Source organism: Phacochoerus africanus, chromosome 6 (assembly GCF_016906955.1).
Source record: "Phacochoerus africanus isolate WHEZ1 chromosome 6, ROS_Pafr_v1, whole genome shotgun sequence".
Classification (NCBI taxonomy): domain Eukaryota; kingdom Metazoa; phylum Chordata; class Mammalia; order Artiodactyla; family Suidae; genus Phacochoerus; species Phacochoerus africanus.
The window spans coordinates 58,309,889-58,334,545 of record NC_062549.1 but is presented as its reverse complement, the minus strand read 5'-3'; the positions used below and the strand labels follow the sequence as shown (position 1 = coordinate 58,334,545).

Here is a 24,657-nt window from a genome sequence, read left to right as displayed (position 1 = left end):
TTATGTAGTTGTCTTTTAAAACAGGAGGGAAAAAAAAGTGTTACAAAAAGTACATTTATACTATTTTTATATTTATCTATATAGTTTTACCTTTATTGATGTTCTTTATTTTTTCATATGGATTCAAGTTACTGGCTAGTGTCCTTTGATTTTCATCTGAAGGACTCACTTTGGTGATTCTTCAGCATATGTCTGCTAAAAAAGAAAAAAATCTCAAATTTTTTATAAAAGTATTGAAAGTTTTATGAATTTGCATGTCATTCTTCTGTAATGGCCATGGTCATCTCTGCATCATTCTAATTTTAGTAGGCTTGATACTAAAGTAAGCAATTAGTATCTGTTCTTATGTGGTACAGAATTTTAAGTGTTATAGATTATGAAGTTATAGATAAATTTTATAGATATATTTATTTAGAGACAATTTCAAGAGCATATTTGGGCAATGTTAATATTGATGTTGCAAATTCAGTGTTACAGTGTAGCAAGATATAATAGATGAAACACAACTCACAACATTTTTTCCATATAAATAAGGTTAAGTTTAATTATCAGTTGCCACATCTCTTCCAATATTTTCAGTTAGCTTTTAACTTCACAAAAGTGAAATGAGAGGATGGCATATTTTGAATTAATTACTGATCCAAAACACAGAATTCTTAAAGATGAAAATCCATTGACAGAGCCTGTGTTTCCTGTGAAAAATAAACCTGTACTACTCTTTGAAAAATTTATAAATATTTTACAAATTGTATGTTCATGAAGGTACTCTAGCATTTTAAATGGTTTCAGTGCACACACAAATTTCTATCCTCACACCCCACTCTTTCTAGTGAAGTTGATTAAGTGACTTTTTTTGAGGGGGGTCTCTGTCTTGCGAGACATGTTTTTATAATATTTTTTTAGCCTCTTTGCTGAAAACTCCATCTTGTCCTTCCTTACTTTGTCCCGTCTTCCTGCTTGAGAAACAGTCACGATGATGGTAAATGACTTAAGCTTAAGAACAAAGACCTAAAGGCATCATTATTCATGGGGTCAGCTGAATGAGGACATAGTACATTGGTCTAGGCACGCCCAGACCTGTGCAGATTGGCACGCCATTTGCACAAGCATGATATGTCCTCTAAAGAATAAGAGAAAGAGGAACCTCATGGCCAAGTGGTTTATGAGTGGTTGTTAGCAGAATATGCATTAGCAAAGAGAACCAAGGTGCAAACCTAGGCACACAGGGTTGCCACAAATAGGCATGCCTTTTGCAGAAGCACAGTGAGGATTCTCTGAAATGCTATGCATAGATAGCTAACTCAAATGCTAATGATTCTTAAATGCCTAAAGTTTAGAGTAAAAGTTTAACCATCTACCAGCTAAGTGACTTTTAAAATAATAAAAGAACTTATAAAATAATAAAAAAAAAAAAACCCTATATCCTGCACCTACAACCCCCTTTTCACTTGGTGTAATCCTCAAGAGCACAATAAAAGCAGTGTGGTTTCTTGAGGCAGGGCTCTTAGTCCCTGAGACCTTGAGTCCCCCAATTCCCACCTGTACTTAAGATAAATGTCTCTGTGTCTTGTTTTATGTTAACTTTTTTTCCTTAAGTTCCACAGCACCCGTTCTTCAGCCCCATCCTGTTGGACCGGTCTCGGCATCCCAGATTACTTTTAGGTAAGTTTGTTCCTCCTCTCCTGAACCCATTTCCTGGTAACAAAACAGTAAGGTACAGATAAAGATTCTGACTCCCAGGGAAGTTAGGTTCTGGCACCCTGGACTAGGCAGAGGGCCTAGCATCACACTGTTTACATGGAATCTTATGTGTAATTGATGAGCTTCTGAACATCTCAAAGAGACATTTAACACAGTTAAAGCTTCTGGAGAGAGAATGCATTTTATTGCCATCATTTTAATTTCATCTATCTAGATAATTCATGTTCTTGGTATAAAATTCAAAAGTAACAGTAGAAAGAAAAAGAACTCTTACACGCTTTTCCTGAAGCCATCCATTCCCCCCCCCCCCAGGGGTTATTATTTTTACCAGCTTCTTTTATATTTTTCAGGGGCATAGGAACTTGTGCCATATAGAGGGTTATTCCTCTTATTAGGGTAAGTTTGTATGTTTGTGTGTGTGTGTGTGTATGTGTATGTGTTTTCTGAATTGTAGTCTGCAAGAATCTGAAGTCTCTTTCTAAAAGGAGAGTTAAAAAGAGAGAGGCCAGGAGTTCCTCTGTGGCTTAGCAGGTTGAAGACACAGTGTTGTCACTGCTGTGGCATGGATTTGATCCTTAATCCCAGAACTTTCACATGCCTTGAGCATGGACAAAAAGAGAGAGAGAGAAGCCAGCTTCAGTCTGATTTTTATTATCTCCTCATTCTACCTCCTTCAAATATCATCTTTAAATAATGATGATAGTAAAAGTGGGATTCATTGACTTTGACAGTGCTGATCCATTCATTCAAGGAAAAGGATGGTGTGCCTGTGGGGTTCTAAACTATATTCATGAACATGTTGAAATCCTGGCTGGAACTGTCTATGCTTTGGGTACAGCACATGCTGCTATCTGCTTTTTAATATCATCTTGGGAATGCCCTTCACCTCTCTCCTTAATTGAAACTCGTGTTTTCTGTTTCCCATAGTTCTTCATTTTTGGTTTGCTATCTCATATTCCTGGAATATATAGCACAGTTGCTTTGTGAGAAACAATATGCTGGAAGCATATTTTTTGAGACTGTAACATCTCCAAGACTTTATTCTACTCTTTGCTTAGTACTTTGAGCAAGTATAGAACTCTAGGTTAGAGTTTCCTTCAGAATATTAAACATACAAATCCATCAATCTACTTTTCAGCATTACTTTTTTTCTTTCTCTCTTCTTATGGGCAATTAGAACCATATATTTTAAGAATCGTTCCTAACTTCACAATGATATGCTTAATTAATCTATTATCTTGGGTCCTTGGTGTGTCATTTCCATTAAGAAATTTATGTTCTTCATCTTGAGAAATCCACTTCAGTGATTCCTCCTTCTACCTTGTCTCTGGTCTGTTCTTTCTGGAACTTATGTTATTCAGATATTACATCTCTTCAATGGGCTTTCCAATTTTCTCACCTACTTTCCATCTATTTGTCTTTTTGTTCTGTTCTTTATACATTTTCCAAATTAATCTTCCATACCTCCTTTTTTCCTGCTTATTTTCTATTGTGTTTATAATGCTTTTAGAAAAAAATCTTAGGGGTTAGAATAGGGACATCTAGAAGCATTAGCACATGGGGCAAAGGACTGGGGACTGTAATACACATTCATCTTTGTTTCTTTAATTTCTTTTTTTTTTTTTTTGGTCTTTTTGTCTTTTCCTAGGGCTGCTCCCGTGGCATATGGAGGTTCCCAGGCCAGGGGTCTAATTGGTGCTATAGCCACTGGCCTATGCCACAGCCACAGCAAGGTGGATCTGAGCCGTGTCTGTGACCTACACCACAGCTCACAGCAACGTTGGATCCTTAACCCACTGAGTGAGGCCAGGGATCCAACCTGCAACCTCATGGTTCCTAGTTGGATTCATTAACCACTGCGCCACGACGGGAACTCGGAACTCGCGTCATCTTTGTTTCTTTAGATTCCATAAAAAGTACTCAGCATAAAACAGACTCACAATAAATAAACAAATATGTAGATAAATAAATAATAAAGCCTAGATTCTAGTCACAACTTAGATTTCTGTCCCCCTTCACATTGGCATAGCAATGTCCTCTCTTGGTCTCAGTTTTTAACTGGCAATTCCAGATTATATTTTCTCTCTGACACTGACAACACTAACATTTGATTCTAATAATGTAATTCATATGTTATAACAATTTTACATTGTTATAATATAAATCATGTGTAATTCAGATGATTCACAAATTCATATGTGAATTTGTGATTTATGTGAATTTAAACACATATCTTAGTTAACTGAAAATTTTAAATTATCTCCTGTAAAGAACTTACTAAATCAGTAGAGAGTTATTTAGAATAAGGAAAAGAACTGAGCTCTTTAGTACTTGAAATCCACTACAAATCTATCCCAATTTATTATATTTTTACTAGAGCTTAACTATTTACCTTAAGTAGATAAACCAGAAAAAGCTTTAGTAATACTGCAATTGGTAAACTGAGTTCTTTAGATAAATTTCAAAATGATTTCTTTTATCATGTATTATACTGAGATAAAGCCATCCACAGTGGCATATTAAAATGTAAAAGAGTTTCACATAATTCTACTCATTAAGCAGAGGTCACACAAAGAATTTTCTTATGATGTGAAACAGTGCAAAATGTTTATGTATCTTGATACTGATTAAAGGAAAGCTATCGAGGTTTGTCTTACAACAATTTCTCATTTTTTTTTTAAGTTTAAAAGTGACTTTTCCAAATTCTGGACATCTATACCTTTAAATCAGTCAGGCAAGAGCCAGATCTTTTAAAAAGTTTGATTTCATTTGCCCATCCACTCATTTAGAAAGTATGCTTTTTAGTCCTCTTTTTAAATAAAAGCAGTCTTGCCTGCACAGATTTCATCATCACTATTGAAAATATTTATCTGCCAAAGGAAAGAGAGGAGTACAAATCAGAAACACAGATACATCTTCTGACATTATTCATTTAGAAACTAGTTCTCAAGTTGTCATTACATTGACCACATAAAAATTAGAAATGATTTGTTTGGAGACCTACAGCTATTTCTAGACTCAAGATGTTTAGACAACTGTAGATAAAGTTTCATTATTAAACTGAACTAAATATGCTATAATTATGTACAAATCAGGATTATTTTTGCTCCATCAACTTATTAACATATTTAGGCCAAGCATCCAGGATACTATCATTCTTCAAAATTACACAGATGTATTTCCCAGCCAAAAAAAGTGAAAAGTAATGTTTGAAAATCAAGGTCAAGGGTTGTTTGGACAATGCTTATGTTTCTATCATCTGATTGCTTCCATTTTTATTCTGTTCTATGAAACCTAGAGTAGGCTTATACTTTCACATTTATTAACACTCATTGCACTTGGAATTATTAGTTAAATATCTTTTTCTCCAATAAATAATAGATTCACTAGGCCAGGGGCCACTACTGTCTTATTTTCTTCTGTATATATAAACTGTCACACTAAGTACCAAAGAATATTTGTTGAATTAATTAATGATAAATGAATAAAGAAACCTATCTTACCAGGCTGACAAGTGAACTAGTAAATGCAAGTTGGAATGTATGAATTGACCCAGCATTTTCCACAATTTTTATATAGTGATAGTTTATTTAAAATTTGGTATGTGAAATGTTATATGCAGAGAGTTAACAAATAGTAAGGAAAAATGATGGCAGAGGGAACTGAAGATGTAGATGTCAATTGAGCCTAGGGAAAGTTAGAACTAAAGAAAAAAAATCTATATTCTCGGGAGTTCCCATTGTGGCACAGCAGAAACAAATCTGACAAGGAACCATGAAGTTGTGGGTTCGATCTCTGGCCTCATTCAATGGGTTAAGGATCTGGCATTGCCATGAGCTATGGTGTAGGTCACAGAGTCAGCTCAGATCTGATGTTGCTACAGCTGTGGTGTAGGCCGGCAGCTGTAGGTCCGACTGGACCCCTAGCCTGGGAACCTCCATATGCCATGGGTACGGCCCTAAGCAAAAAAAAAAAAAAAAAAAAAATCTATATTCTCTATTTAAGTATTTGAGAAATAGAATTTAAGAATTCTTCAGTAAACAGTATTATTATGATCTCTTGACTAACTATAACTCATTCAAATGACATATGAGATGAAGCCCTCTCAGAATTTTACCATGTTAATCAAATGAAGAATTACACTGAAGTTTGAGTTTATGTTTCCAGAATATCAAAATTTTGTACTTAGGTAAAGATGAGATTGACGTTTTGGAGAACTGCTTTCTGAGTATAAATAATTTTTGTTCATTTTGTATTTTGTGTTCTTCTTAAAGTGGTTTTCTAAGTTTTCTTTTTATATATGAAGATATTTGTTTATAAAAAAATATATAATGTCTCCCTGTAGGCATGACAAACATGACTAGAATGCTACATAGCAGTGCTTTAGATATAATCTAAAAATTGTCCTTATGTGCAACAGCAGAGACCAGTGACTCATGAAATTGCTCAGCGTTGGGCACAGTCCTTCTTATAGAACTAATAGTTTATATGAGACATTTTTCTTCAAACTTCAAAACCAAAATATAAACTCTATTCAGTAAGTCAGTATTTACATTAAAACGAATTTCTTACTCACCGGAAAAGATTTAATTAAGTATTTTTAAAAGTTTGAAAATCAGCAAGACATCTTTTTGAACAATTTAAATATTTCCCTGCCTATTTGGTTTGGAATAAAACAGAAAACAGGAGGCAAAAACAACAGCAGCAGCAACTCAGGAGGGAAAAACTATTAATATCTCTGCATCTGTAATAATATACTCAGCTCCTCTCCTCTGAAATGGAAGAAAAGTTCATTTCCAGACTATTGTCTTTGTGATTAGGATCTGATCCCATTTCAACACTCAAGATTCCTCTTATGAAACTAGCCATTTTTATGAATTTTATTACATTTATAGTTCTACAATGATCATCACAACCCAATTTTATAGCATTTCCACCCCAAACCCCCAGCACATCCCCTCACACCCCAAACTGTCTCCTTTGGAAACCACAAGTTTTTCTAAGTCTGTGAGTCAGTATCTGTTCTGCAAAGAAGTTCATTGTGTCCTTTTTTTAGATTCCACATGTAAGTGATAGCATATGATGTTGGTGTCTCACTGTCTGACTAACTTCACTTAGCATGAGAATTTCTAGGTCCATCCATGTTGCAAAAAATGCCGGTATTTCATTTTTTTTTAACGGCTGAGTAATATTCCGTTGTGTATATGTACTACCTTTTCTTGATCCACTCCTCTGTCAAAGGACATTTAGGTTGTTTCTATGTCTTGGCTATTGCAAATAGTGCTGCCATGAACATCGGAGTACATGTGTCTTTGGGAGTCATGGTTTTCTCTGGATAGATGCGCAGGAGTGGGATGGCTGGATCAAATGGTTTTAGTTTTCTGTGGAATCTCCATACTGTTTTCCACAGTGGCTGCACCAATTTATGTTCCTAACAACAGTGTAATAGGGTTCCCTTTTCTCTGCACCCTCTTCAGAATTTATTGATTGTAGACTTTTGGATGATGGTCATTCTGGCTGGTGTAAGGTGGTATCTCATAGTGGTTTCGGTTTTCATTTCTCTAATAATTAGTGACTTTGAACATCTTTTCATGTGTTTTTTGGCCATCCTTATGTCTTCTTTGGAGAATTGTCTGTTTAGATCTTCTGCCACTTTTTTTTGTTGTTGTTGTTGTTGTTTTGTTTTTTTTTGTGTGTGTGTCTTTTTTGTTGTTGTTGTTATTGTTGCTGTTGTTGTGGTTGCTATTTCTTGGGCCGCTCCCGCGGCATATGGAGGTTCCCAGGCTAGGGGTCGAATCGGAGCTGTAGCCACCGGCCTACGCCAGAGCCACAGCAACGCGGGATCCGAGCCACGTCTGCAACCTATACCACAGCTCACGGCAACGCCGGATCATTAACCCACTGAGCAAGGCCAGGGACCGAACCCGCAACCTCCTGGTTCCTAGTCGGATTTGTTAACCACTGGGCCATGACGGGAACTCCTTCTGCCACTTTTTTGATAGGGTTGTTTGTTTTATTGGTATGGAGCTGCGGGAGGTGTTTACTCAATAGCCCTTTTTGTTCTGCATCATCAATTTCTTTCTTAATGCTTGATTATTCTCCAAAATACATATATCCTAATAGCACTCATTTTATTTATCTTGCAGCATACATTAGTAACTATCATTCTGCCAGAGTTTCCTTAATTTAAAATCTCTGCCCAGGCATTCTCTGGTGATCTAGTGGTTAAGGATTCATCATTGTCACTGCTGTGGCTCAGTTTCAGTCCCTGTTCTGGAAACTTTCACATGCCATAGGTGAAGCCAAAACCAAAGCAAAACAAAACAAAAATAAAATCTCTGTCCATAAACTGTCCATGTCTCTTCAAACACTGTAAGATATGGAAAACATTTCATACCTCCGCAGATGAGGTTTTCCTTAAGTACCCAAGGTAAAATCCCTCAGTTGCTTTCTACCATGCCTCACTGTTAATTTCCTTTACTCTACCAATCACAATCTGACCTTATAGCAATTATTTATTTTTTTAACTTGTTAGTTTAATCTTTCTCCTCAAGGTAGCATCTAGACTCTTTGAGTCTAATCCTTTAAATTTCTTGCCTGTTGATGTATCTTAAACTCCTAACAGAACTCAGAACATAGTGGTTACTTAACATGTGTTTATAGAATGAATAGAAGACCTATACCAGTTCCATAGAAAAATTAAGCTTCTCTTGGAGTTCCCATTGTGGCTCAGTAGTATTGAACCCAACTAGTATCCACGAGGATGCAGGTTTTACCCCGACCTTGCTCAGTGGGTTAAGGATCCAGCTTTGCCATGAGCTGTGGTGTAGGTCGCAGATGCATCTCAGATCTGGCATTGCTGGGGCTGGGGTGTAGGCTGGCAGCTGCAGCTTGGATTTGACTCCTAGCCTGGGAACGTCCATATGCCACTAGTATGGGCTTAAAAAAAAAAAAAGAAAAAGAAAAATTAACAATCTCAACCCTAAGTAACTGCAAAGGAGACACAGTGTCCGGTTGCCACTTGTATTTCTCTACCCTTTGTCCTATCTTTCTTCTACACTTTGGGTCTTTCACTATAATAGTCTATCCAGTATTTTGCCCTTTAGACAGAGTTCATTCCACAAATTAATCACCTATTTCAGTAACTATTCAACGAGTCCATGTATTATTATTTAATGTTATTTAATTAATTCATAATAACAAAAAAATTAAGGTTTGTATTTTCTTCCCTGCTGTTTTTCCAAGTACATTTTAAGTTATTCAAAGGAATGACAATATGATATCATCATTGGTGGACAGGAAATCAGGCTCTGTCTGATTCTCCAGACACCTTCACTAACTCCTAGAGGGATCTGTGTAACTGTCCCCCCAATAACTTTTACCATTTCTTCCACTATCGTGTAATATTGATTTTGAGCATAGTTACCAAACTTTCTAAAATTACTCTCATCTTTACCCATCCAAAACTTCTACTTCTCTCATCTCTATTAATGAGACCATAATCTATTCTTATCATAAATGACCATCACATTGTGACTTTATTGCTCTAGGCACAAAAGGGTTACCAACTTTATTTCACCTCCTATATATTTAGTCACCAAACATTGTCAATCATACCTGAAAAATAACATTAAATCATCCATTTTTTCCCTTATTTACATTTCCACTTGTCCAATCTCAGTTGAAGACCTTGACATGTGCCGAAAGGATAAGTTCTCCTTCACACAACCCCTTCTTCAAACAGCTACTATGATCTTGACAAGATGCAAATCTTCAGGCTATTTCCACTCACAATAAGGAAATAATTCCTGATCTAGGATTAAGGTGGTGGAGGAGTAAAACATGGAGCTCACCTTTTTCCACAAACACATCACAAAAAATCATCTACATGTAGAATGTTCATATAGAACATCTACTGAACTCTGGCAGAAGAACTTAAACCTCCAAAAAGGGCCAGAAAATCACCACATAACCAGGTAGAACAAAAAGAAAGAAAGAGAGGGAGAGGGAGAGAAGAGGGGGGAAAAAGGAATCAGGACAGGACCAGCACTTCTGAGAGGGAGCTGTAAAAGAGGAAAGGAACCCACACCTTTAGAAGCCACCTAACTGATGGGGCGATCAGTCAAGACAGAGGGAACTCAAAGCCTCGGAGAAAAGTGCAGCAGCCAGGCAGAGGAGGGCAAAGCAGAAAAAGAGCAGCACAAATCATTGGTACCAGTGCCCCAGACACCATAGTCTGAGACATTCAGATGGTGGCTGGGCACTGAGACTCAAGCTCCAGAGGTCAGTTCCAGGTAGAGGACTAAGGTTGGCTATGTGGAGATAGCCTGAGGAGCTAGGGAGCAGTTCATCACAGGCTGAGGAGCAAAGCACCACAGCTGAGGGAGTATGGGAGAAGGTCTAGGCCACAGGAGAAGCAAGGAGCCACAGTTGGGGAGGGTGAGAGGAAGAGGGGTGGACCACCACAGAAATGTTTTTCTCTGTGCATGCATGGCTCTTAGCTGTGGGGTGCTTCTTGCTTGGGCTACAGGAGGCTGGATGTGTCTTGTGGGAGCTAAGGGTGGTAGAGTGCTTCTTGAAAGGGCTGTGAGTGGTGGGGATAAAACACCTCAGCCATCTCAAATACCTGAGGTGGGTGTGGCCTGCCACACTAGAGGTCCATGAACACGGACCACCTGCAGCCCCAGACACCTCAGGGATAGACACCAGAGGAGGACACCAAAACCAAGATCCACCCATCTTTGCTCTCATTTCCCTGAGAATGCATATACCCTACAGTGCCAAATGCTCTGGGTGATGCCTACAACTGCCTGAGGGTCCCAGGGCCCTGCAACCAGGAGCAGCTGGTGCCACCTCACCATGGGTCCTTGCCACTATCAAGGGCCCAGCAATCAGGCACTGGCTACTAGCCCTGCTCCTTGCTTCCATCTCCCTGGAAGTGCACACAGGCTGTACACCAGCTTGAGGATAATAGCCTGCACACACTGAGAAAAGAGACAGCAAACATCCAAACCAAAGGCAGCCCTCAAGCCAAAAAAAAAAAAAGAAAAAAATGAGTAAGCCTTCTCAAAATACCCAGGGGCACTCTCACATAATATAAATAGCCCCCCAAGACTGCAGCAGTTATTACCCCTAAACTCACTGAAAAAGAAAAATATAAGCAAAATGAAGAAACTCAGGAACCATGCCCAGTTAAAAGAACAGGAGAGTTCCCCTGAAGGAACAAACAATGAATAAGATTTCTGAAGTCTAACAAACACCAAGTTCAAAAAGGAGATAGTGAAGATCCTGAAGTAATTAAGAATGAAGATGCAGGAATTAAGAGTGGATATGAACTGTAATGCAGATTACTTTAGAAAGGAACTAGAAAATATAAGGAGGAACCAAGAAAAATTATAAAATTCAATTGCAGAGACGCAAATTGAGCTAAAGGCACTAAAGAGCAGAATGAGTAATGCAGAGTAATGAATTAGTGACTTGGAAGACAGGATAATGGAAATCACCCAATCACCTTTTCTGGACAGCAGACAGAAAACCAAATGAAAAAACATGAAAGCAATATAAGAGATCTTTGGGATAATATAAAGTGGGGCAATCTACACATAATAGGAATTCCAGAAGGAGAAGAAAAAGAAAAGGGGACTGAAAATATATTTGAAGAAATTATGTCTGAAAACTTTCCAAATCTAAAGAAGACAGATATCAAGATATAGGAAGCACAGAAGGCCCAAACAAGTTGAACTGAAACAAACCCACACCAAGACATGTTATAATAAAAATGGCAAAGTTAAAGAGAGGATTCTAAAGGCAGCAACAGAAACACAAAACGTTAATTTTAAGGGAACCCCCATAAGGCTATTATCTGATTTCTCTACAGAAACACTACAGGCCAGAAGAGAGTGGCAAGATAAAGTTCTAAAAGGGAAAAATTTGCAGCCTAGAATACTCTGCCCAGCAAGAATATCATTTGAAATAGAAGGATAAATAATTTCTCCAACAAAAAAAAGCTAAAAAAAATACAGCAATATTAAACCCATTCTAAAAGAAATACTGAAAGGGCTTCTCTAAATAAAAAAGAAGTAAGAAGAAATTGGATGGAGGAAATCACAACTGGAAAGCAACCACTTAAATAAGCCAATATACAAATCTAAAAGGGGGAAGGAAAAAAAAAGTATCTTAAAAGTGACAATAAACACAAGGAACAGCAAAAGGACAAACATGAATATGTTTAAAAAAAAAGGAGTTCAAAATCACAGAATGTGGGGAAGGAAAGTAAGAAAATCTAGACTCTTTTTTTTTTTTAATAATGTATTTGAGCCTATATGACTATCAGGCCAAAGCAAGCAGATACAGGAAGGGGTTAACATACTTAAAAAACAGAGCAACCACAAATCAAAACCAAACACTACATTCACAAAAACTAAAAAGAAAAGTACCCAAGCATAAGATAAATGGAAATCATCCAACCAAAAAAAGAAAGGAACAAAGGAGAAATATAGAGTCAACTGGAAAACAAGGTTTAAAATGGCAATAAATACATATTTATCAATAATTACCTTAAATGTCAATGGTCTGAATGCTCCAATCCAAACACACAGAGTGGAAGATTAGATAAAAAAGCAAAAGCCTATAATATGCTGTCTACAAGAGACTCACCTTAAGGCAGAGGACACATATAGATTGAAAGTGAGGGGATGGGAAAAGATATTTCATGCCAATGGACAAGACAGGAAAGCAGGAGTTACAATACTCATATCAGACAAAATAGACTTTAAAATGAAGACCATAAAGGGAGACAAAGAAGAACACTGTTTAATGATAAAGGATCCATTCAAGAAGAGGATATTACAATCATCAGTATATATGCACCTAATATAGGAGCACCCAGATACCTACAACAAATACTAACAGACATAAAAGGAGAAATTAATGGGAATACAACCATAGTAGGAGACTTTAACACCCCACTCACATCAATGGAAAGATCCACTAGACAGAAAATCAATAAAGCAACAGAAATCCTAAATGACACAATGGAAATTAGACTGAATAGATATTTCAGAACATTACATCCAAAAAAATCAGAAAATAGTCTTTTCAAGTGCATGTGGAACAGTCTCAAGGATTGACCACATACTGGGGCACAAAACTAACCTCAAAAAATTTAAGAGTATAGAAATTATTTCAAACATCTTCTCTGACCACAGTGGCATGAGACTAGAAATCAACCACAGGAAAAGAAATGAGAAAAAACTGACTACATGGAGACTAAACAATATGCTACTAAAAGACCAATGAATCAATGGGAAAATCAAAAGGGAAATTAAAAATACCTCGAGACAAATGGTAATGAAAATACAACCACTCAAAATCTATGGGATGGAATTCCTGTTGCAGTGCAGTGGAAATGAATCTGATTAGTATCCACGAGGATGTGGGTTCCATCTCTGGCTTTGCTCAGTGTGTCGGTATGCAGTGTCGCCTTGAGGTGTGGTGTAGGTCACAGATGTGGCTTGGATTCTACGTTACCATGGCTGTGGCCTAGTATGGTAGCTGTATCTCAGATTTGACCACTAGTCTGGGAACCTCCATATTCTGTGAATGCAGTCCTTTAAAAAAAAAAACTATGAGATGCTCCAAAAGCAGTTCTTAGAGGGAAATTCATAGTGATACAGGCCTCCCTCAGAAAAGAAGATAAATCTCAAATCAGCAGTTTAACCTACCACCTAAAAGAATTAGAAAAAGAACAAACAAAACCTAAAGTCACCAGAAGGAAGGAAATCATAAAGATCAGTGAGGAAATCAATAAAATAGAGAAATAAACAAAACTACAGTAATCAAGACAGTGTTGTACTGATATCAAAACAGACATACAGACCAATGGAATGGAATAGAGAACCCAGAAATAAACCCAGACACCTCTGATCAATTAATCTTTGACAAAGGAGGCAAAAATATAAAATGAGAAAAAGATAGTCCCTCTGGGAAAACTGGGCAGCTGCATGTAAATCAAGAAAACTAGAACACACCCTCATACCATGCACAAAAATAACCTAAAAATGGCTTAAAAACTTAAACACAAGACAAGACACCATAAAATTCCTGGAAGAGAACATAGGCAAAACATCATCTGATATCAACCATACAAATGTTTTTTTTGGTCAGTCTCCCAAGGCAATAGAAATAAAAACAAAAATAAATCAATGGGACCTAATCAAACTTACAAGCTTTTGCACAGCAAAGGAAAGCATAAAAAGACAAGCTATGGAATGGGAGAAAACAGTTTCAAATGATGCAACTAACAAGAGCTTAATCTCCAAAAATATACAAATAACTCATACTACTCAACAGCAAAAAAAACAAACAACCTAATTGAAAAATGGGCAGAAGATCTGAACAGACATTTCTCCAAAGAAGACATGCAGATGGGAACAGGCACATGAAAAAATTCTCAACATCACTAATTATTAGAGAAAGGCAAATCAAAACTACAATGAGGCACCACTTCACACTGGTCAGAATGGCCTATCATTAATAAGTCTACAAATGACAATTACTGGAGAGGGTGTGGGGGAAAGGGAACCATTCTGCACCTGTTGAAATGTAAATTGGTACAACTGCTATGGCGAACACTATGAAGGTACTTCAGAATACTAAATACAAAACTACCATGTCGTCCAGCAATCCCATTCCTGGGCATCTATCTGGACAAAACTTACATTCAAAAAGATACAAGCACCCCTATGTTCACTGCAGCACTATTCACAATTGTCAAGACACAGAAAAAACCTAAATGTCCATAGACAGTTGGATGGATTAGGAAGATGTAGTACATATACACAATGGAATACTACTCAACCATAAAAAACAGCAAAATAATGCCACTGGCAGCAACATGGTTGGAACCAGAGACTCTGATACTAAGTGAAATAAGTCAGTGAGAAGGAGGTAGCCAGCCCCTACCTACAGCATCATTCCCTTCTTGAACATTGTTGTATTTAGCACAAGGCATTTAATTAAGTCCTCTACTTGCAGTCTGTGATCAAGAATATATTGGGAGTTCCCGTCGTGGCTCAGTGGTTAATGAATCTGACTAGGAACCATGAGGTTGCAGGTTCGATCTCTGCCCTCGCTCAGTGGGTTAAGGATCCAGCATTGCCGTGAGCTGTGGTATAGGTCTCAGGCTCGCCTCTGATCTGGCGTTGCTGTGGCTGTGGTGTAGACTGGGGGCTACAGCTCCAATTCGACCCCTAGCTTGGGAACCTCCATATGCCACGAGTGCAGCCCTAGAAAAGAAGACAAAAGCAATAACAATAATAATAATAATATATTGGAAGATGGAGTGTTTGGGGGCTCTCCATCTCATCCTGGGAACCAGATAGTCCAAGAGCAGAAATTTGATAGGACATTTTCATTATAGGTCAGATTTTGCAAACATTTTAATATATAACACAAACTATAACTCTAAAATTCTTTGACTTTTTCCCTGAAGGTATAAAGTGTCAGAAAATATTTCAGACATTCCTTACACTGAAAAAGAAGTAAACACAGCTGAACATCTCTGTAGGCTAGAAAATTAACATACAAATTTTTTGATATTATTGATCACAGACTGTATAATTTGAAATAAACAATAATAAAACAGTCTGCAATTGTCTAACACAGGATCTACATTAATAATCAGTTAATTTTGAAAGTGCATTTATTACAAGTAGCTATGAATCATTAAAACCCTTTGGCACAGTAGTTACCTTATAGTACCTTATAGTATCTAAACCTCCTCTATTTTGGTAGAAGACAAGCTATGGATGGACATTCATTTTATAAATATTTAGGCTCTGACAGTCAAAGTATGTAACTGAGAAGAGCAGAGCCTCAGACTAGATTATGAAATGAATAAACTGAGGAAGACATAAACATATGCAAGGCATTTCCTTTATTGAATTATGTTTTACTTACTTTCAGACACTATGTATCATAAACACAGGTGTCCAGTGTCCCACTAGGCTGTCACTGAAGAGTTTATCTTTCTGGCCCATCAGTTTCTACAATAACATCATTCAAAAAGATAAACCCATTTTACTTTTACTAACTAGTAATTAATTTAGTATGGACAATGTGAATAATTCCTTCTGAAAATATATCTTTTATGACAAATCTGTTGCTGGGAGAGTTAGGGTCTGATGAGAATTAAACTGTTATTATTCATTGCAAAATGGTCAAAGGCAACTTCCAGCTGTATCGAGTTGAAACCTTCCTTACTTCCCATAATCCTTCCATTAAGGGCCCAAACATAATCATGGCAATTCCAAAGGCAGAACATATGAACAGAGAAATCTGTTTAAAATAGTACTTATGCAGGGAAAGCACAAGAAGATAAGGGGAAAAAATCTCTAATGGAAGGAAAACTGCAAATTGCAAAAATAATGAGCTTTAAAGTTAGAGACAGGAACTCCTCTTCAAAGATGGTATAGACAACTACTTATGTACAGCATTGGTGGAATAAGATTCAGAATAAAACACTCAAGAAAAGTTATAATTACATAATTATTGTTGTCAATGGTGATAAAAAACTTTCTTTTTCAAACTAAAATCTTGGAACATCCGTTTACTGATATGGATAACAAATTGTATTTCACTGACATTTTCTTCATTGCAAGTGTTATTAAATTAATGCAATCTAAAAAAAACTAAGAGCAAATACAAACTGAAATGCCTTAGGTTAAATATCAGGTGTTTTGGCAAACTACTTTCATTATAAGTACCAGCAGATCTGATGCTTTCTCGTGTCACTGCACTTGTGGCCCAGGTTGATACTGCCAGGCAGGATGCTTTTTCTCTGACTGCTCCATGTTTCCACAATTTAACACATTCCAAGATAGCAGAGATCACAGGGCATAACATCGCCACCATCCCCAACATTATTTTTCTTCTGCAGCTTTTACACTCAACTTGGGCATAAGCTTCCTGCAGGCAGGAACAATGTCTTGGAGTTCCCGTCATGGCACAGTGGTTAATGAATCTGACTAGGAACCATGAGGTTGAGGGTTCGATCCTTGGCCTTGCTCAGTGGGTTAAGGATCTGGCGTTGCTGTGATCTGTGGTATAGGTTGCAGACACTGGTTCGGATCCTGCATTGCTGTGGCTCTGGCTGTGGCATAGGCTGGCGGCTACAGCTCTGATTAGAACCCTAGCCTGGGAACCTCCATATGCCATGGGAAGCGGCCCTAGAAAAGGCAAAAAGACAAAAAAAAAACAGTGTCTATTTTGTATAAGGTTCCCTGTTTCATCTCCATCGCCTAATAAGACGCCTAGTACATGGAAGGTGTTGAATAAAGATGTGTTGAATGGTTAAATGAAAGGATGAATACTATTGCAAGTTAATAACATCTGATTTCTTTCAAGTTTTCATAATATTGTTTCAATAAAATAATAAAAACAGAAAGTTGAAAGGCTTTTTTCCGCAGACGAAAATTTCCCTAACAGCAACAGCAACTTCTTTTTTGTCAGTACTATGTTAAGTGCTACACATACAGTAGAAGTTTGAGTACCAATATTGAAGAGGCAGATATGATTATTTTCCTTTTGCAAATGCAGAAACGAAGTATATAAAGTTTAAGACACACATGAATGGCCCACAGCTAGCAAGTGGTAAAGCCAAGATTCTAATTGATGTTGAAACAGCTCAGATATCAAGTGAAATTAAATTTGGCTGAGAGTAAAGGAAATCCAAGGCTAGTATGACAGCTGCGCTCTACAAAGTTTTTAGGAATTGAAATTCCATCCAGGTGACTGCTCTAACAAACCCAGGCTGTGTCCTTTATTCTCAGATTTTTAAGGCAATATCTCGGAGTTCCCGTGGTGGCACAGTGGAAACTAATCTAACTAGGAATCATGAGGTTGCAGGTTCAATCCCTGGCCTCGCTCAGTGGATTAAGAATCTGGCATTGCCGTGAGCTGTGGTGTAGATTGCAGACGTGGCTCAGATCTGGCTGAAACTGTGGCTGTGGCACAGGCTGGCAGCTACACCTCTGATTAGACCCCCTAGCCTGGGAACCTCCACACGCCGTGGGTGCAGCCCTAAAAATATAAAAAAAAAAAAAAAAAAAAAGGCAATACCTCTCTTCAAGAGAGCAAGATGAAGGAAGATCAAAAAGAGTACTAAGGGAAGTTCTCTTGTGGTGCAACAGGTTAAGGATCCAGCATTGTCACTGCAGTGGCTTGGGTCACTTGCTGTGGAGCAGGTTCAATCCCTGGCTTAGGAACTTCTGTCCACATGTCACAGGCATGGCCAAAAAAAAAAAAAAAAAACCAATAGCCATAAGGTATACCTGACAACCATGTCTCAAGGAAGACTCCTGGAAAATGACACATTTGCTTATATCTCACTGACTAGAAGATAGTCACAATTATAGGTTGAATTGCATCCCTCAAAACGCATATGTTGAAGTCCTAACCCTCAGTATCTCAGAATATGACTTCATTTTAAAATAGAGCCATTGGGAGTTCCCGTTGTGGCACAGTGGAAAGGAATCTGACTAGTATCCATGAGGATGTGGCTTCAAACCCTGGCCTCGCTCAGTGGATTAACGATCCGGAGTCACCGTGAGCTGTGGTGTAGGTCGCAGATATGGCTTGGATCCCATGTTGCTGTGGCCTTGGCCCAGGCCAGCAGCTATAGCTCCAATTCGACCCCTAGACTGGGAACTTCCATATGCCATGGGCATGGCCCTAAAAAGTAAATAAATAAATAAATAAAGCACCATTGAAATTTAGATGAGGTCATACTGGAATAGGGCAGGCTTCTGATTCAAGATGTCTGGTGTCTTTATAAAAAAAAGACTGCCGAAGTTCCTGTTCAGGCACAGCAGAAACGGAATCCAACTAGGAACCATGAGGTTGTAGGTTCTATCCCTGGCTTCGATCAGTGGATTAAGGATCCTGCATTGCCGTGAGCTGTGGTGTAGGTCATAGACACAGCTCAGATCTGGCATTGCTGTGGCTGTGGTGTAGGCCAGCTGTAGCTTATATACAACAAAATGACTGGTCTTACTACAGGATTAAAAAATATATAAAATAATCAGATATACAGGATATACAAATGTCAATATGGATATTGATATAGATATAAATATATAAAAATACACCTATTCTTTGATTAACCTTTTTCAAAATGATTCCATTCTATTAATGGGATGTAATATCTGTGGTATCATATAGTCCCTTTAAATCAAAGCAATATTTGGATTAAGTTATCCTTATTCTACAGAGGAAGGATAATTTGGGGTAGTGGTTTCATGAAAGAAATTTAAAGCTCCTTTCTCCGCCAAATTAAAAATATATAGTATGCTTTAATTAGGAATGATAAAAAGAGAATTTAATAAATGAAATAAAAACTGTATAATCACCAAATGCAATAATAATTTCCTTGTTTAAAAATTTTGCTTTTATTTTCCATTTCTCTATAAAACTCAGTTCCATTTACTTGAATTATTCTTCTCATTATGTACTGGCTAAAATTCTTTAGAAGAAACTGGGATTTTTTTCACTTTAGTCCCAAAAGAATGTTTTAATTGCATGTTGCCACAATAAATTGAATTATAAAGACATAGATTACTAGATAATTCTGCAACTTTTTAATTTTAGAAGGTCTATTCAAGAAAGCCATTTTCTGTAGATGTAGCCAAGATCTAAGAAAAATGCAAAGCATCCATTTCACAATTAGCAAGGAACAACGTAAGGGTGAATTAACTTGCTCAACCATTCGCAGAGAAAGGAAACCGGAATCTCCTACTGTGTAAGCTTTGATGATTTTACATTTATGAACCCACAACTGAGCTTAATTCAGCAACTGACCTGTGAAACAACACCAGTATTAATATTAATAACTATAATAGTATTTAGAGTAATTCCCCATAGAATTACAAAACACAATAAAAACAATTTGAGATTCAATTACATCAATAAACAACTAAAACATTAGTAAAGATATTAGCTAACACAAAGAAGAAAATAATTAGGGCTTAAAGAGGTATTTGCAGGGCCAGAAGCAGGACTTCTCCTAAGGACTGCTGGACATTGTCTTTTTAAGCAAAGCCGCCTCTGAGCAGACACATTTGGAAAGACGTGGAGTCAGGTGGTGAAAATAATTTTAATAAGGGGGGGGACAGAGGAACAGGCAAATGTGCTTCACAAAATGGAGGTGATAAGTACTTTATTCAAATGATTTAAATTAATTATTTATAAAACAAAAAGAAGATAGGATAAAAACAAGGATATCGGAGGTATAGAACAACTTAACTCCAGAGAGCAAGAGATTCACCTTCAGCAGACATTCATGCCACACTAAAAAAAAAAAAAATTAAATCATAAAGTTATTATCAAGGTTTTCATTCTTAAGACTCTAAGAAGTTAAAAAAAGTAAAAAAATAAATTATCTTCTCCAATTTTTTTTTCTTTTTTTTTTTTTGGCTGCAACTGTGGCACATGGCAATTCCCTGGCCAGTGCCAAGAATCCAAGCAGCACTGGGACCTATGCCACAGCTATCGGCAACACTGGATCCTTAACCCACTGTGCAATGGCGGGAACTCCCTCCAAATTTTTAATAAACAAAGTTAGTTTTAAAGATGCCCAACAAAGAAGAAATTCAGCAAATTTCTTTTGGCACCTGGCCTGTGAGTGAACCTCTTCCTACTTTCTGAGCAGCTCAATCCTAACTTCCATTTTCTTTAAAGATAATCTAAAATGTTAATGGTTTTGTATGGCCTTTCCTGATCTCCATGAGGAAATATATGCTCTCTAGATGGTATTTTTCCAGTTGTAACTGGTCACTTAAATGCATGACTAATCTACATTCTAGATATATGAAGATCAAGTGTTTGGACTTCACTGGCCATTTGGTCTCTTCCACAGCTTCTCAAGTCTGCCAGGTTAAGGTGAAAACAGCCATAGGCAATACACAAATGAAGGAGCATGGCTGTGTTCCAATAAAACTTTATTTATGGGCACTGAAATTTCATATGATGTTCATATGCCCCACTGTATTGTTCTTCTTTGAATTTTTCTCAACCATTTAAAAATGTAAAATCCCTTCTTCACTCACTGTCCATACAAAAACAGGTGGCAAGCCTGATTTGGTCCATAAACTGTGGCTTCCGAACCTGTGCTCTAGACTACGGGTTTTGTAAGATGAGGCCTCTCCTAAACTTATCTGTACTGTCCCTGCATTTCTTAATAAGTGCTTCTGTGAGTATTTGTCAAAGTAAATACTGGTATTATAGAGATAAGTTGCAATGAATAGAAAACAAAAGAGAAAGTAAGTTCACCCTTTTGTCTACCTCCTCAGAATGCCTTTAAGCAGATCCCCTATTATTCTCTTTCATACCGTCCTGCTCTTTTCCATTAAGTAGTTACCGCAATAGTTAATTATATAGTTATTGTGGAGTTTCATGTTTATTACTATATTAATTTCTATCACTGGTATGATAAATCACCATAAACATAATGGCTTGAAGCAGTATATGTTTTTATCTCAGTTTCCACAGGTCAGTAGTCAGATGAACTTGGATGATTCTCTGCTTAAAGAGACACAAGGCTGGAATCAAGGTGTCCGCAGGACTCTGTTCCTTTTTTAAAAACAAAAACAAAAACCTCTTGGGATACTCTATAAGGGAAAAACTGATTCTGGGCTCCTGTTGGCAGAATTGAGTTCCATGCAGTTATAGGACAGAGGTCCCCATTCCTTGATGACTATCGGCTCTTGTTCTCAAGCTTCTAATGTCCACTGCATCCCTTAACTCATGTTCCCTTTGCCATTCAAGCCAGTAACTGTGGAGTAAGTCCTTTTCGTGCTTCATCTCCCCTGTGTTTTCTTTTGCTCCTCATCTCTGTCTGACTTCAGCCAGGAATGCTTCTCTGGCATGTATTTATTTATTTATTTATTTATTTTGTATTTTAGGGCCACACCCATGGCACATGGAAGTTGCTAGGCTAGGGGTCAAATCGAAGCTGCAGCGGCAGCCATACTACTCAGCCACAGCAACGCAGTATCTGAGCCGCATTTGTGACCTAGACCACAGCTCATGGCAACGCAGGATTCCGGACCCACTGAGCTAGTCCAGGGTTCGAACCCACATCCTCAAAGATACTAGTCAGATTCCTTTCCACTGCACCAGAACAGGAACTCCTGCTTCTCTGGCTTTTAAAGTTTCATGTGAACTTAGAGTCTAGGGTAATCTACCCATGTCAAGATCAGTGACCTTAATCATATCTGCAAATCCCTTTGCCATGGAACATAATAAATTGCCCATAGGTTTCAGGGATTAGGACCCAGACGTTTTTGGGAGGAGGCATTATTCAATGTACCGTAGTTACCATACATCCCATTAGATAGTAAGTTGCATGAGCAAAGACTCTCTTTTATCATTGCTGTATATTCAATGTCTGACAAGTTTGCCAGACATATAGTAATTGCTCAATAAATATTTCTTGAATTAAAGAAAGAGTGAGCGAATGAAAGAATGAATGAATGAGTGGATCTAGGGTTAAGTAGAATGTTCTAACCAGTGAATCAAACACTTAAAAGTCTTGAGTGTGCCTATAGGACAGTGGTTAAGAAAAGCAGACTTTCATTTCAGAAAGACATGGATTCGAATTGGTAATTTTACAGTTATTTATTGACTGAGTAATCTTGGGGGACATTTACCGAGAATCTCTGTGCCAGTTTCTTCACATGAAAAACGGAAAATCATACTCTCTCCCTAAAAGTTATGCTGAGAATTGGAGTTCCCATGGTGGCCCAGCAGTAATGAACCCAACTAGCACCCATGAGGATGTGGGTTGGATCCTTGGCCTTGCTCAGTAGGTTAAGGATCCAGCATTGTGTGAGCTGTGGTGTAGGTTGCAGATGCATCTCTGATCCCGCATTGCTGTGGCTGTGGTGTAGGTCATCAGCTACAGCTCCAATTCGACACCTAGCCTGAGAACTTCCATATGCCATGGGTGTGGCCCTAAAACAAACTAACTAAAAAAAAGACAAAAATATAAAAGTTACATTGACATTAATGTGTATGACTATGTATCTAGTTCCTGGATATTACAGTGCCTAGCTCTTAGTAAGCACTTATTTTATTACAGTCATTATAAATGCTGCAGGTATTTTGAAACCTTGGTAGTTGATGAAATTAACTTAAATGGGAAGAAATAGAATAGAGACGAGCAGGATGAGGGAGGGAGGGAGTGACTGAAGGGGAAGAGAGGAAAGAAGGGTAGGATAGAGTCAGGGAGATGGAAGAGAGAGGTGTCACAGAACACTGCCACCCATCAATATCTAAGAATCAAGTAACTGAGGAGAAGTAAGAGATCAGTGGCTAAAGAAACAAGAGAAATAGAGAAGAGCACCGACTTGGATACAAAAGTGGAAGAGGAGTTTGAAGGATAGAATTACTAATAGTTTCAAGCACAGCAACAATAGCATGTAATGTAAAAGCTAAAGTGAGTTCATCACATCCCTGGATAAAGACATCAGTAGTGATTCAGTAATGAAGGTTTGGGGGAAGATCATGGAAGACCCTCAAGTGCAGCACTTTGAAGGAGAAATGGAATGAGAAAGTACGGTCTATAAATACTTTCCAGAGGTTTGATTTTAAAAGAAAGAGAAAGATGAACTATAACTTGGGGAAAAGCTTTGGGCAGGAAGGGTTGATGTAAAGGGGAATTTGGGTTGTGCCAGTGTTTATTTGCTGTCCTTCACTCATTCCTTCCCACAGCTATTTCAATCCCTTCCCCTCTTCTCATGCCCCTATCCTTTCCAGCTTCCCCCTGTCAAAGAAAAAATGAGTCAATAGTCAACCTAAGAAAGTAATGGAAAAACTTATTTGAGCCAACTTGAGAATTATAACCTGGGAGACATTCTTTCAGAAAGCTCTGAGGATTGTTCTGAGGAGATAAATGGGGTGGTCCGTATATATGTGATTTTTAGAGAAAGTTATGTGCAATCAAGCACACATATTAGTAGAAGGTTACTAGCATGTTATTTGCAAGGAGCAGATATCTTAGTTAATGGTATTAGTAATTTTATAAGCATGGGAAGATGCAAGAAATTGGGTTCACACAATTTTCTCCTGAAAATATCTTTCTGAGGGCCAGTTCTACCAGTTTTCCCAGAGCACAAAGTGCCTTATCCTGATCTTCACCTGAGCTTTTTCAGGAGGTATTGTAGGTCAGCAACTAACTCTTGTAGAACTGGATGTTGGGCTACATTTTTATTTTAAAACCCCTTCCCGGAGTTCCCGTTGTGGCGCAGTGGTTAACGAATCCGACTAGGAACCATGAGGTTGCGGGTTCGGTCCCTGCCCTTGCTCAGTGGGTTAACGATCCGGCATTGCCGTGAGCTGTGGTGTAGGTTGCAGACGCGGCTCGGATCCCGAGTTGCTGTGGCTCTGGCGTAGGCTGGTGGCTACAGCTCCGATTCGACCCCTAGCCTGGGAACCTCCATATGCCGCGGGTGTGGCCCAAGAAATAGCAACAACAACAACAACAACAACAAAAAAGCCAATAAAAAAATTAAAAATAAAAATAAAAATAAAACCCCTTCCCTTTTGTCTTTTTTTTTTCCCCTTTTGTCTTAATTTCAACCAAGATTTGGGAAGCATTCTGTGCCCAGTTTGTCCCATTGTGCTAGGAGTGCTCATTCCAAGGTCAGGTGAGGATTTCATTGATAGGCCACCCAGTGTGCTCTTACTGGATGAGACCCTGTGAACAATAGCCAAAAACTCCTGGACCATCTCTCTGAGGAGTCTGTTATGGTCCAGGAAATGTTTCCTTCTTGTTGCTTCTTCCCAAATCTAGAGTTACACTGTTGTAATCACTGATCTTATTGAATTGTGTATTTAGTCAATGGTCTCAAGCTGCCTAGTTATCATTCTTTTTTATCAGAGGCTTAGTTACATTTTCTG

The 24,657-nt window shown here is 37.9% G+C and overlaps 1 non-coding gene across 1 annotated transcript; it reads right to left on the bottom strand.

Annotated features, from left to right (window-relative positions):
* Positions 1–226: 226 nt before the first annotated feature.
* On the bottom strand, positions 227–330 carry LOC125130157 (U6 spliceosomal RNA). The gene has a single exon (XR_007135658.1). It is a non-coding gene; the product is annotated as a U6 spliceosomal RNA (small nuclear RNA).
* Between the last annotated feature and the right edge of the window lie 24,327 nt (positions 331–24,657).